We start from the raw sequence: 14,865 nt of genomic DNA on the forward strand, positions 1-14,865 counted from the left end.
ATCACTCTCTGCATTCAAAGGGTTATTCTGTAATTGGTGGTACAGTGGTCGGTGAAGAAGCTTATCTTCGAGTACAACAGGACCTTGAATAAATGGGCCGATTAGCCAAGGAGTGGCTGTGGATTTTAATTTAGAAAGATGTGAGGTGCTACATTTTGGTAAGGCATTTCAGAGGAGGATTTGTACAGTTAATGACAACATCGTGGGGAGTGTCACCAAACAAAAAGACCTTGGAGTGCAAGTTCATAGTTCCTTGAAAGTGGAGTCTCAGGTAGATAGGATAGTGAAAAAGGTTAGTGAAGTATACCTGCCTTTATTGGTCAGTACATTGAGTATAGGAGTTGGGAGGTCATATTACAGCTGCACAGAACATTTGCTAGGCCACTTTTAGAATTCTGCATTCAGGTTGATCTCCTTCCCATAGGAAGGGTGTTGTGAAACTTGAAAGGGTTCAGAAAGGAATTACAAGGATGTTTGAGGTATTGGGAGAGGCTGAATAGGCTGTGACTATTTACCCTGGAACATTGGAGGCTGAGGAGTGACATTAAAGAGGTTTATAAAATCATGAGGGGCATCGATTGGGTGAAAAGCCAAGGTCTTTTTCCCAGAGTAGGGGAGTCCAAAACTAGAGTGAATAGGTTTAAGGTGAAACGGGAAAGATTTAAAAGGGACTTAAGGCGCAACATTTTCACACAGAGGGTGGTGTGTGTATGAAATGAGCTGCCAGAGGAAGTGGTGGAGGCTGATACAATTACAACATTTAAAAGGCATTTGGATGGGTATATGAATAGGAAGGGTCTGGAGGGATATGTGCCAAATGTTGGCAAATGGGACCAGATTCATTCAGAATATCTGGTCAGAATGGATGGATTGGACCGAAGGGTCTGTCTCCGTGCTGTACAGCTCTATGGCTCTATGGCTGGTGATTTTAGTCACCACCAGCAGGATGTGAAACCTAAATGCATCTCTTGTCAGCATTCTGCAGGGATTGCTCCCTCCATGACACCCTGCTACTCCTCCATCACTCCTAACATTTCCAAATGGCATCTTCCCATGCAGTCACGAAATCTGAAACATTTGCTCTTCTACTTCCTCCCTCTTCACTATCCAAGGCCCCAAGCAAACCTTTCAGATGAAGAGGCAATTTAGTTGTACTTCCTGCAATCCAGGGGACAGCATTCACTGTTCACAATGAAGCTGACTCAAAGTATTGGCCAGACCAAGTACAGATTGGGCAATTGCTTTGTGTAACATGTCCTCTTCATCCATAAGAATAACTTCGAATTTCCAGCTGTTTGCCATTTCGTACACACTGTCTTGCGAATATTTCTTGCCAATGAAGGAGCACTTTACAGACTCAACAGTGAGTTCAACAATTTCAGTGCATGTGCATTGTCTTCCATTTTGATTACAGTCTCTTCCCCAGCCCCATTACCCAGTGTCCCCCATTACAGTCAACAGAGCTGACCTATTTTCTGTGATTTACACCATTTATTGCCACCTATTCTTCATCTACATTGTTCCTCTACTTAGCACGCCTTTTGTCTTTTTTTCTGTGGAAATCCTCATCATCTATTATACTTGTTCCTCCTCTATCTTCGCCAACAGCATAAAATCCATTATTTTGTAGCCTGCTTCAATTCGAAAAAAGGGTCATTTGATTAGATTAGATTAGATTAGATTACAGTGTGGAAACAGGCCCTTCGGCCCAACAAGTCCACACCAACCCGCTGAAGCGCAACCCACCCATACCCCTACAGTTACCCCTTACCTAACACTACGGGCAATTTAGCATGGCCAATTCACCTGACCTGCACATTTTTGGACTGTGGGAGGAAACCGGAGCACCCGGAGGAAACCCACGCAGACACGGGGAGAACGTGCAAACTCCACACAGTCAGTCGCCTGAGGCAGGAATTGAACCTGGGTCTCAGACGCTGTGAGACCGTGGCGTCATATTGGACCTAAAACATTAAATCTGTTTCTCGGTCCACAGATGCTGTCCAACCTGTTGAATTTCTCCAACATTTTTTGTGTATTTTTGCTTAACATTATCCCGTATTTCAAGCCATTCAAACAAGTACATATCTATGTTACTCCTGCTCCTTTTTAAAATTCTTTGTCATCAGTTTTGCTAATAAGACTGTTATGTGGCAATTTATTAAACATCTAATGGAAGACCATGTTTGCTGAATCAGCCATACTAACCTCTCTACCCTTCTATTTTATTTCACAAATAAGTCAGGCAAATTATTGAGACAAGCTTTCATCTGAAATAAATCCATGCTGGCTTACCACAATTATTCAACATTGACCCAAATGACTGTTAATTTTGTCCCAGATTATCAAATCGAAAAAGATTCCCCGCTACTCAGGTTAAATCAATTGTTCTATAGTTGGGGGGCTTATCCTTGTATCTTTCTTTGAAAAAAAACTGTAACATTTGCAATTTACAAGCCCTTGGTCCCATAACTAAGGAAGATTGAAAGCTTAAGGCCATTTCCTCCACATATCCCACTCCCCCCCCCCCCCCCCCTCCCCCCCCTTAGCTCCCCTTGGTTCCCTCATGCATCTTATTCAATCCTAATGATGTATCAGTTATAAGTAAAGTCAGACTATTTGATATCCCTTTTCACCAATTTTTAACCAATCGAATGTTTCCACAGCTTCTATTTCCATTATAACTTTGCCAGCACCTTCTTCCTTTGTAAACACAGATGTGAAGTGTTCAAATTGTACCTCAACCACACCCTCTGCCTCCACAAATAAATCCACATTTTGGTCCCTAATTGGCTCCATTCCTTCTTTTACCACCATTTTACTATTTGTATGCTTTAGAAGATTTTTGGATTTGTTTTTGTATTCGCTGCTAATTGTTTTTCCTACTTTCTACTGCTGTAACTATTTACTTGACTTCCTTTCTGAACTTGCCATTATCAGCCTCACCTGTACTGTCTACCTTACATCTGCTCTAATCATTCTTTTTCATTTAGTTCCTTTCTTCAACCTGGGAGCTCTAGCTGTGTTTCCCTATATTACCCCCATGTGGGAATGTACCTTGATTGGACCTAAACTATCTCCTCTTTAAAGGTAGCCCATTGTAGCATTGTAGTTTCGCTGATCAGTCTTAGCCTCCTCCTTAGCTGGGTCAGATCTATTCCCACAGAATTCCCCCAATTTACTTTAATTTTACTCTGGATTTTCACTTGTCTTTCTTTTTGGCCAGTTACAATTTTATGGACATGGTCCCTTTAAATATTTGCCTCCGATACTGAATCCACTTGATCCACTTCATTCCCAGAACCAGGCAAAGCCCCTTTCCTGATTGATCTGAAACACTATCCACAAATTCACACATGGCACCAGAGAGCTATTTTTGGTGTCCTGGTGTTAATTTCCTTCACAGCTCTAAAACCTGCCGGTGGGACCTAGGTAGGCATTTTTCTACCTATGCCATTGTTGTTAATAGGAAGGCTGCTCACCCTTCTCCCTCAGATGCTCTATAGCCACTTAGTGACTTCCTTCATCCTGGCACTGGTGAGGCCAAACACCATCCTGGATTTATGACTGCTACCACAGAAATGCCCACTTACTCCCTTAATAATAATATCTTTGATCACTATTCCTAATCTTCTTCCTGCCTCCCTGTATGGCTGAACCAGGTGCAACCCACAGAGTGAAGTGACCATCACTCTCACCAGCATTCAGAATTAAATACCAGTTGGACAGTGAGATGAAAGTGATTTCTGTCATGACTTACCTGATCTTTTTTGGTTGCTTGGCAGTCAACCCACTATCCCCCTGCATTTAAGTTGCAGGGTGAACCTATCTAGAAATGTACCATCCACAAATCCCTCCTTCTCACTCGTGTGGCTTAGTGATGTAAGCTGTTGCTCAAGGGTAAAATCCCAGCAGCCAACAGTACTTGCTGAAGGTGTGCTTTTCCAGGACAGCTCCTTCACTTCAGTTCCATCACCTGATTTCAGTTTTCCCTCCCTTCCTGTCACATGTGTACTTTTAACTTAGAGCTCTCTGATTTAGTATGAATTGTTCAGATGCTAAAAAGGTGCTGAAAATCCAAGTCATCCTCGAGATATCAAGCTCAGGTATTTAGCTAAATATAAAACTTTAGGTTTGTAATTTTCCTCCCTTTCCCTGCTGGTTGTGATGTGTAGAGACACCCCTTGTTTATATCTACTGTGTTCCATCTAATTTTTTTCCTTTAATTCTGCCCTTCTGAACCTCCTGCTGCCTTTTGTATCCCTGTCCTCTCCTGCTCTTTTATATCTAAGCTCCAATCTCCTGCCACTTTTTCAATTCTGTTCTTGCCTTCTCCTTTTTTCTCAGCCTTCAACCTTCTGGCTTGCTGTTGTAGGGGAGAGCTCAGTTTAGATCAACTCCCAGCCTTCACATTTTTGCACCCTTCATCATCTCCATATTTAACCCAACTCACCCCAAATCACCCTTAGCAAATGTGCTACATCCATTAGTGAATATATGACCTTCACTCACTTGGAAGTCTGCTTCCTCATTCTTGTAAAGGAAAACAGCACACAATGTAAAGGGAGCGAGACGGGACTGGAGCCAGTCCAGCTGCAACAATCCTGGTCACACATGTAGAGGGGAATGCCCTGGAGATCAATACGCACAGCTGCAGTCTTCTCAGTGGGAGATAAAGAGACAGAGAACTGATGACAGAATTATAAATATCTCTGACACTCAAACACTGACTTTACTTCATCAATCACTGTGAAGAGTATGATGATTATCAAGATTATGACTTCGCACCGAAATCATATTGATTTCATCTTCCAGAAACTTCCCTCTGATTCTTTTTGAGGAGGTGGTGGTTGTAGTGATGGGTAAAATTGCCAACTGTGGTCATCATTCCTGAAAATAATTCAGAAGCAGTCACAAGGGTTGACAAGTGTCGAACTAGGTTTCAGTGCCCTGACTATTTGACGAAGTAATGAAATAGTAAAGGAAACAAACAAAAACGGCTCTTGTTCCTCGCACTTCCTCAACCTCTTAAACACTCCTCATTGTCCTCTGTGCCAACCCATGCCCCTGACCCCCATGGCTTTATATATCCCAGAGGCCTGGCTCTGGGATAAGGCGGGGGGAGGGGAGATGAGGAAATTGGTGAAATCAACATCAATGCTGCAGCGTCCCAAGGTAGAAGATGAAGCATTCTTCCTCCAGTTGTTGAGTGACTAGGATTTGGCAGAGGAGGAGGCCCAGGACTTGCATGTTCTTGGCAGATTGGAAGGGGGAGTTGAAGTGGTATTGAAAAGGCAGTCTTGTGGCACTAGTCCTTTAATGATAACCTTGAGGCTTATGTCAACAAACACAGTGAAACAGTAATCTTATTTTTTTACCACTGCATACAGTTTTTCTCAAATATTTAAAGGGCCAGTGATTAAAAAAAACTTCACATCATGAGAGCTCCCTTTGATAACTCTCTTGGCAGCTCCAATGAGCCTAGTAGTTCTCCTGAATTTATCTGCTTTTCCCAACATTGGTGATGACATAAAACAATTGCAAAGAGCAATTGCCTTTTCCATATATCCCTTTACCTCTCCCAAAGGAACGCAAGAATGTATCCAAAATGCTATTCCACCTTTCCAAAATGGAACACAATCTCTCCAAAGTAAGACTAATGAAAACCAGAGGTAACTGAAGGCAGTTGCAGTTTAATGTTTCGTTAAAATGATGGTGACTGGATTTGGAAGCAAGACTTCTGGATTTATCCTTTAGCACCATTTTCACTTAAGTTGGAAAGATCCTCTTTTAATACAAAAATTCAGATCCATGACTATGTACAAAATCCTATAAGTTCTGAGATTTTTAAAGTGTTACAAATAAATGTACAGCAGGTTTTGAACGTGTGTCATCTCTGCATTCATCTAAGATAAATCAGAAAGCTCAGATATGCAGTGAACTGGTGAGTACATGACAGAAAACTTTGCAACTTATCCTTTCCCTAGTCAATGGGCTCTAAGGGGAATTTCATTAGCCTACCACTACATTAATTAATATCAGATTAGTGGCAAGTTTCGAAAAACAAACTACAATGCAAAGACTTGCAGCCTGTTCCTAAATTGAAAGAATACCCGGTCAATTGAAACCTGACTGGTCATCTATGAAACAATAAGAACTGAGGAGAAACATATTAAAATAAATTACATTAATCTACAAGTTAAATTACAAAGTAAAGCAGTGGGGCCAATGGATCAATACTTGTTGTAAACATAGAAGATTACGAGTTGGGACATTGTGCTGTTGTATCTTTCAGCCAGATGTCCCACCTGCTCCAGAGATGTTTCATAATGTGCCTGAACTAGTTGTTTAAAAATATCTAGAAGATTATGAATGATCTGAACTGACACATTTAAAATGATTAATGGATTTCATAAATAGAGAGAAACTTTTTATTTGTTACCCAAAATGCATTCTATTCATAAAATTTGTTAAAAAATTGCAATACAATCCAAATCGACATTTCAAAACTTTCAGTTACAGGGGGTTCCTGATTTATCAACGTCCTACTTATGAATGCACATATCGGGATGTAATTTTAAATATCCGAAATATAAACATTTCCTATACTTACAAACATCTCCTTTATATTGTCCTGCATTGTCGTTGTTTTGCATACAAATCGGCTTGTGAACGGACCCAGGAACAGAACCCATTCACTACCCAGGGACTGCCTGTACAGATTAATTCTCTTTCCACACATTGTATGAGGTACACTTACACTGCAGTTTAGACTACATAAAGACCCAAGTCCCCACCCCACTGCTGGCCAAAGATGGAGTGACTCTTAACAAAAGTAAAGAAGTCATCAAATAATGCTGGAGAGACCTCTTTAACAAGGGCTGAGCGTCCTTGAATTCGTCCCCCAGAATGCTATACACCATGAACTCAGTAACACCGCAGCCCTGCACGAAGTAGAGAAGGCCATCCACCTCCATAAGAACAACAACGCTGCTGCACCTAAATGCCCTTAGCTGCCTTATCTGGAAGGAGGAGACTATCCCAGGAGAGCTCCGAGATGCTACAGTTGTGAACATTTTCAAAAAAGGAAACTAATCCAATTTTGATAACTGCAGAGGAATCTCCGTGCTATCGACTGTTGGAAAAGTCTCCTCCAAGGTCTTCTTCAACCGTCTCCTCCGTGTGGCTGAGGAACTCCCCCCGGAGTTGCAGTCAGGCTTTCAGCCACAGAGGGGCACAACCAACATGATTTTCACCGTACGACAGCTGCAGGAGAAATGCAGAGAAAAGAACCTATCCCTATACATAGTCTTCTTTGACATTACAAAAGTCTTTTACACCATCAATTGGGGAGCATTATGGAGTGTCTTATTCTGCTTTGTTAAAAATCACACAACACCAGATTATAGTCCAACAGGTTTAATTGGAAGCACACTAGCTTTGGGAGCACTGCTCCTTCATCAGGTGATTTGGTTGCACCATGAGGTTTGTCACCATCGTTCGCCTGCTCTATGATGACATGGAAGTCATGGTAATGACAAATGGCTTCACCACCAACCCATTGGCCATTCAGACCTATGTCAAGTCGGGCAGTGTCATTGCCCCAATACTGTTCTCGATCTACCTCGCTGCAATGCTTCACCTCACCGCCGACAAGCTTCCCACTGGAGTGGAGCTAACTTACAGAACCTGTAGGAAATTATTCAACCTCCACCACCTTTAAGCCTAAACCAAACAAAACCAACCAGTGTTATGAAGCTGCAGTAAATAGACGATGCTTGTATATGTGCAATCTCAGAGAATGTACTCCAGACCATCAATGGTCAATGAAGCATGCTCTCATATGCTTCCAACACCTTTATGGAAGCATATGAGAGCATGGGTCTCACCCTGAACATCTGCAAGACGAAGGTCCTTCATCAACCTGGCCTGGTATTGTGGAGCAAACCGCCAATCATCAAGGTCCACAAGGAGGCCTTGGAGAACAATGGCCATTTTCAATACTTCTGGAGTGTCCTGTTGACCAAAGCAGCTATTGATGAAGGGATCCAGCATCACATCCAGTGTGCTAGGACCACCTTTCGCCGCCTGAGGAAAAGGGTAGAGAGAACAATAACATCAGATCCAACATCAAGAACATGGTTTACAGAGCTTCCTATATAGCTCTGAGACATGGACTGTCTACATCAGACATCTCAAGGTGCTGGAGCAGTACCACCAACACTACCTGCGCAACATCCTGCAAATCTGCTAGGAAGACAGATTCACCAACACCTTGACCAGGCCAACATCTCCAGCACTGAGACTTTGACTAACCTTGATTGGCTCCGATAGGCTGGGCTCATTGTCCACATGACCGACATGAGACTCCCCAAGCAGGTTCTACTCCCAGCTCTGAAGTGGCAGGCGAGCCCTAGGTGGACAGAAGAAATGTTTCAGGGATGCCCTCAAGGCCTCAATGGTGGTGCCGCATTCCCACAGACCTCTGGGAATCCCTGGCCCAAAGTGGGGGAGGAGCATCCAGGAAGGCATCAAATACCTCGAAATTTGCCCTTGGAAAAAAGCAGAAGCCAGACAAAAACAGTGAAAGAAGTGCACTGCCCCACCCATGGCTTCCCGTGACCACCTTCTGCCCAAGTGTAATAGAGTCTGTGGTAGCTGCATCAGTCTGTACAGCTACCTATGCACCCACGCTGAGAGTGGAAGAGAGTCATCCTCATTTGCGAGGGACTGCCAATGATGTTGACAGTACAGTTTATTTTAATACCCTTTTTCATGGGATTTGGGTATTGCTGGTAATGTTAGCATTTGTTGCTCATCCTTAATTGCCCTTGAACTGAGTAGATTGCGAAAATATTTCAGTTTACAATGTTATAATTACAATATCTGTTTATGTTTCATGCTGCACATTCTCTGGTGCACATTGCCTATGGAGCTCTATACAGCCTCCATTCTGAATGTATATAGTTGTGGGATGGCTTTAGACAGTCACCATTTTCCCTCAGCACAAAGTCCTGGACTTTTTGTTTTATTCATTCATGGGATTTGAGCATTGCTGGCTAGGCCAGTTTTTATTGTCCATTCTGGGTTGACAATTAAGAGTCAGCCACATTGCAGTGGTTTGAAGTCACTTGTGAGTCAGAGCAGGTTAGAATATCAGACTTTCTCACCTAAAGGACAATAGTGAACCAGATGACTAGAATAGAATAGAAATTTATTGTTATCTATATTTTTACGAAAGAAAATGAGAAGTTTCATAAGTCTCCATACCAGAATGCATAAATTAATGACTGGAGTTTTAAATAATAAGAAAAAAAAAGTTCATCAAAGTTCAATTAATAGCTCTTGGGTTCAGGATATGCTGGAAAATCAGGCTGAGACCACCACACAGGGCCAGGCTGAGATGCCCACGCAGGGCCTGGTCAAGACCACCATGCAGGGCTGGGCTGGGCCGAGACCATCAGGCCAAGACCATCATGCAGGGCTGGGCTGGGCCAAGACCATCATGCAGGGCTGGGCTGGGCCGAGACCATCAGGCAGGACCGAGCTGAAACCACCATGCAGGGCCTGGCCAAGACCATCATGCAGGGCTGGGCTGGGACGAGACCATCAGGCAGGGCCGAGCTGAAACCACCATGCAGGGCTGGGCCAAGACCAAAAATCAGGGCTGGGCCAAGACCAACAACCAGGGCTGGGCCGAGACCATCACACAGGGCTGTGCTGAAACCACCACACAGGGCCAGGCCAAGATCATCACACAGGGCTAGGCTGAAACCATCACATTGGTGAAACCATCACATAGGGCTGGACTGAAACCACCCCATATGGCCAGGCCATGATCATCACACATGGCTGGGCTGAGACCATCAGACAGGACCTGGCTGAGACCATCACTGAGGTCCGGGCCGAGTCCATCAGACAGGGCTGGGCTGAAACCACCATGCAGACCCAGACCAAGACCACCATGCAGGGCTGAACTGAAACTACCATGTAGGGCCAGGCCAGGACCACCACTCAGGGTTGGCCCAAGACTATCAGACAGGACTGGGCCAAGACCCACCATGCAGGGCTAGGTTAACACCACCATGCAGGGCCGGGCCAAGACCACCATGTAGGGTAAGGCTGAGACCACCACATAGGGCTGGGCCATGACCACCACACAGGGCCGGGCCAAGACCACCATACAGGGCCGGGCCAAGACCACCATGCAGGGCAGGGACATGATCACCACACAAGGGTGGGCAAAGATCACCATGCAGGGCCAGGCCAAGACCATCATGCAGGGTAAGGCTGAGACCACCAAACATGGCTGGGCTGATGTCACCATACTGAACCGAGACAAGACCTCCACACCAGAACTAGACCTTCACGCTGGGCTGCTGGAATATCCAGAAGCCATCTCCAAGCCAAAACAAATCCTCTGTGTCAGGATTAGACCTTAATGCTGAGACAAGACACCCCCTCCTAGACAAGACCATCACATTGGGAGACCGCCCTGACAAATGTTAGGACTATACAGCCATTCCAGACTGCTGGAAGCCACTTCATCGTTGAGCCTGGGCTTTTGGCCTTCCGCTGAAGTCATTAAAAGTAGATAAGGTACCATAATAAACAAAAACATTGAAAGTAGATAAGGTGCCATAATAAACAGAACCATTAAAAGTAGGTAAGGTACCATAATAAACAGAAACATTAAAAGAAAGCATAGAAAGAGGAAAAAACAAAATGCAATTGGAGTAGATGAGTTCTGGGCTCCTGTGCTGCTTCTCCACCTCCATCTTGGAGGCAGATGGATTGTTATGACGATGGACACTGATTACTTCATTGTCAAATGGCCAGAATTTTACATTAACTTCTTAAATTTAATTCAAATTTCACATCTACCATGATCTGAATCCATGTCTCCAGAACATTAACTGAGGATATCTAGATCACCAGTTCAGTGGCATTACCACTAGACTATTGCGTCCACCATATTGCCTCCTTTGGAATGTGCCAGTCTGCAGCAATCCGTCTTGGATAGTTCTACGTAAAAAATGTCCAGCATGATTCATTCAGACCAAACAGCACCTTTCATTGAACTGGCAAACTTCGAGATTCGAAAGCCTGCTCACCATTCCTTAATCATTCAGGGCTTGTCAAGTCAGCCCCTTAATTTGTATGTTTCTCCAAATTCGTCTCAATATGGATTTGACTATGGGCAGTTATGATAGTTACAACGTTTGATTCCTGCCAAACAAAATGAAAATCCTGTCCCTGACTTCATACCAGAGGTCACTAATGGCCCTGGTGTGATGTCACTTTTATTAACTGAATCTAAATTCCACAGATCCTTTAGATATTGAATAAAATACAGCATAAAGCAGCAATTGATGTTCTTCTTGGTGCAGCATTGGGAATTGAGGATTGAGTCCCATGTAATGGAGCTTTCCTGGGATGGACCTCTACAAAAAACACACCTCTTTTCAGATGTTCTTCTATTTCTTCTGGTTGGTCATCATAATGTAAGTTTACAAAACCTGAAAATTAGAGCTAGGTTGCTTAGGAGAGATGTCAGGAAGACCTCTTCCAAGAGCAGTGAAAATCAAGGACTCATGCTGAATAAAAAAACTGTTACGATTAGAGGCTACATCAATTGGGAATTCCAGGTCTGAGACTGATAGTTTATTGTTGTGTTAATGTACAGACCTGAGGAAGGTAAATGAAGTTAATGCAGTTGAATTAAACTGTGGAACAAACATCATGGGCTGAGTAAATATGTCTATCTTGCAAAACTTTATGCTGTATTTTATTCAATATCTAAAGGATCTGTGGAATTTAGATTCATTTAATAAAAGTGACATCACACCAGGGCCATTAGTGACCTCTGGTATGAAGTCAGGGACAGCATTTTCATTTTGTTTGGCAGGAATCAAACGTTGTAACTATCATAACTGCCCATAGTCAAATCCATATTGAGACGAATTTGGAGAAACATACAAATTAAGGGGCTGACTTGACAAGCCCTGAATGATTAAGGAATGGTGAGCAGGCTTTCGAATCTCGAAGTTCAAATGGGCGGCATTGGACAGTCCAAGATCAGCAGCCCTACCTTTGAAAATGAGAGCTGCAATAAATATATATAAGGCTGTTATATTCACAACTGTCAACCCTAAGGGGTATTTGAAAGAATTACAGCCATCAAACATGAAAGGGAAAGTGCCCAACCCCACAGTAATGACCAGTGCCATAGTTGTGCTTGCTTTTTAGAGTGGTCCCTTGCTGTCAGAACGGAGGAACTCAGCTCCGATATCAACTCCATCTGCCATTGGGAGGCAACCACCATTGGACATAAACATCCTAACTTGACTGGTACATTGTGTGCCCACTGGAAATGCCAGCCAGCATTGGGTGAGTGCACATAACTAAGCCTTCAAGGGGATTAATTGGATACTTACCACTTACGAACAGGTCATCACCCAAATGCCTGCATTATCCCCTGGAGGCTGAGATATATCATGGAGCCAGCCCAGTGGCATTTCCCAGCTCATTTTTGTGCCCTGAAAATTCAAGCCATTAAAAATTCAGCCCAAAGTGTGCAAATGGTACCTACGGAAGAATGTTTTTGTATCCCCATCATATCATCTGCTGCACAGCAGTGGTTACAGTGTTGGAGCTTAACTTATGTTTTAAACTGCATGGTGCATTTTGAGCACATGCGCAAAATCTATCTCCCAATAATGCATTATCTTTATGTTTTTGCAGTTTCCAATGTGGTTTCAGCTTTGCCTTCACAATGTGTCATTGGGAATCCAAAAATGCCAATGAAGGACATTCTTTTTTGTCTGAGGAGACATTTTACAAAAATATATTTATCAGAAGTAATTAAATAGAAATAAATTTTATTGCTGCATATTTTCAGACATTTTTGTTCCACTGAGACAGAGTACAAATTAATTTAAAATGAATTGAACTCTTCAATACCTGTTTATTTCAGCCAGTGGTAGTTACATTGACTTTGTTATTTTGTTTCTGTGACATTTGAAAGAACATGTAAAGTTTGGAGTAAGATAAAGGCCATCAAGTTCACTCGCAACATGTCTCAGAACATCTTGGGTTCTGTGTCATATCTTGAAGGCATTTCAAAGAAGCTCTTTGCATTATTATGCAATCCCTCCCAAACGTCCTGACCAATATTTAACCCAAACAACCTCACTGAAACAGATGAACCAGTCAGTGGTGTCTTGCTGTCTGTGGGAACTTGTGGTGTTCAAATTGACTGCTGCCCTTTCTGCTTTAAAATAGAGGTTGCACTTCAAAATGGTGGCAAAATGCTTTCGGAGCACTCTAAGATTGTGAAGGGCATTATAAATGAGGATCAGTCGTTATTTCTTTCTTTAATTTAATCTGCACTTACAATTAAAGCACAATGAAATAATGAATGAAATTGCACTAAATATTCTGTCAAACTGAAAACTATGACTGACTTCTCAAGAGGGAAATAATATCATTTGTTGTTCGGAGAATGACAGGATGCACAGTGCATCTCAACCTATTAGCAATCCAATTCCTGCACCATGCTGATACATGTTCATTAAGTGGAAAGTACATTAGATGTTGCTACATGGCAGCTGCAGAGATGAGCCCAAGCCTGTTACTCATTTAAATAACAAAATCTGACCCTCGGAGTCATCCCTGCAGATACTTGGCTAATGAATGATAAAACTGGAATAAATAAGAAGAGGTGGTGCAGGGCTCTTCTGGTACATTCACTCTCACTCAAATAGATAACTACTCCACTGGGGATTGTGGGGGGAGGTGGAACAATGAAATTAGAAGGTGACTGACAGGCCAAAAAACAAAAACACAAATCAACTGAGAGATTAGAGTGAAGGGCACTAATATTCATGCATGTTTTATTAATAATCCTTGCCTCAATGTGCCAGTCATTATTTGTCAGGTTTGCTTTTCTGCATCTCATTACTGAAAGGGTTGGAATATATGTTATAACAGTGTCAACAATAACTTTTCAAATTGATTATTGTATCCCCTGTACTTATTCCCCAAAAGGCAAAGGTAAATTTTCAAGGTTGACATCAATTGAATTACGCTGGGTCAAGGTATCAAAGAATGGAGAAAATGCAGGAAAATATTGGCTAGTTTTCGATCAACCATGATCTAAGTGAATGATCTAAGTGAATGAGTGAATGTCCTCTCCCTGTTTCTATTATCTATGAATTTGTTAAGTATTAATATGTAAGTAATTGAAAGTTACATTTTCATGGCAAGAATAAATAAAGCATAGTTTAATGACTAAAAATCCACATGCATTATAAATGGAATATTTTAAAGTCAGGAATTATGCGACATTATACTATATATATTATGTGCATTACAAATATACTTACACAGGCACACACGGTAACAAGGCAAACTTCAAAACTTTCAATAGGAAAATTTATGAATACATTTTAACATCAAGATCTTTTTCAGGAACTTGAATATGAAAATGATTGTCAGAAGAGCAGTGGGCTGATTCAGGATCAAAATAGGAATCTATAGGTGAAAGCAGAAGACAAGATTGATGTGTGAAATGCAAAAGTTGTATCAGTGTTTATCTGATGGGAAGGGAACCTTGTCAAATCTATGGATCCTATTGTCTTACAGGAATAGAGAAAATGTAATCTACTGTAGCCTACTAAGGGGAATCTTTTTTTTCGTAAATCTACAATAATGAGTAGAGTGGGCTCTTATTTGAATACAGTATATTTTTTATCGAGATCTGTCTCTTGATTAAATTTCAACAATATGAAACATAGATACTAAGTTACTCTAGGACGGCATTTTTTAAAACAGTAAGACTATGCAATTTTTTGGGTCTGTAGA

This window comes from Chiloscyllium plagiosum, chromosome 9 (genome assembly GCF_004010195.1).
Source record: "Chiloscyllium plagiosum isolate BGI_BamShark_2017 chromosome 9, ASM401019v2, whole genome shotgun sequence".
In the NCBI taxonomy this organism is placed as follows: Eukaryota; Metazoa; Chordata; class Chondrichthyes; order Orectolobiformes; family Hemiscylliidae; genus Chiloscyllium; species Chiloscyllium plagiosum.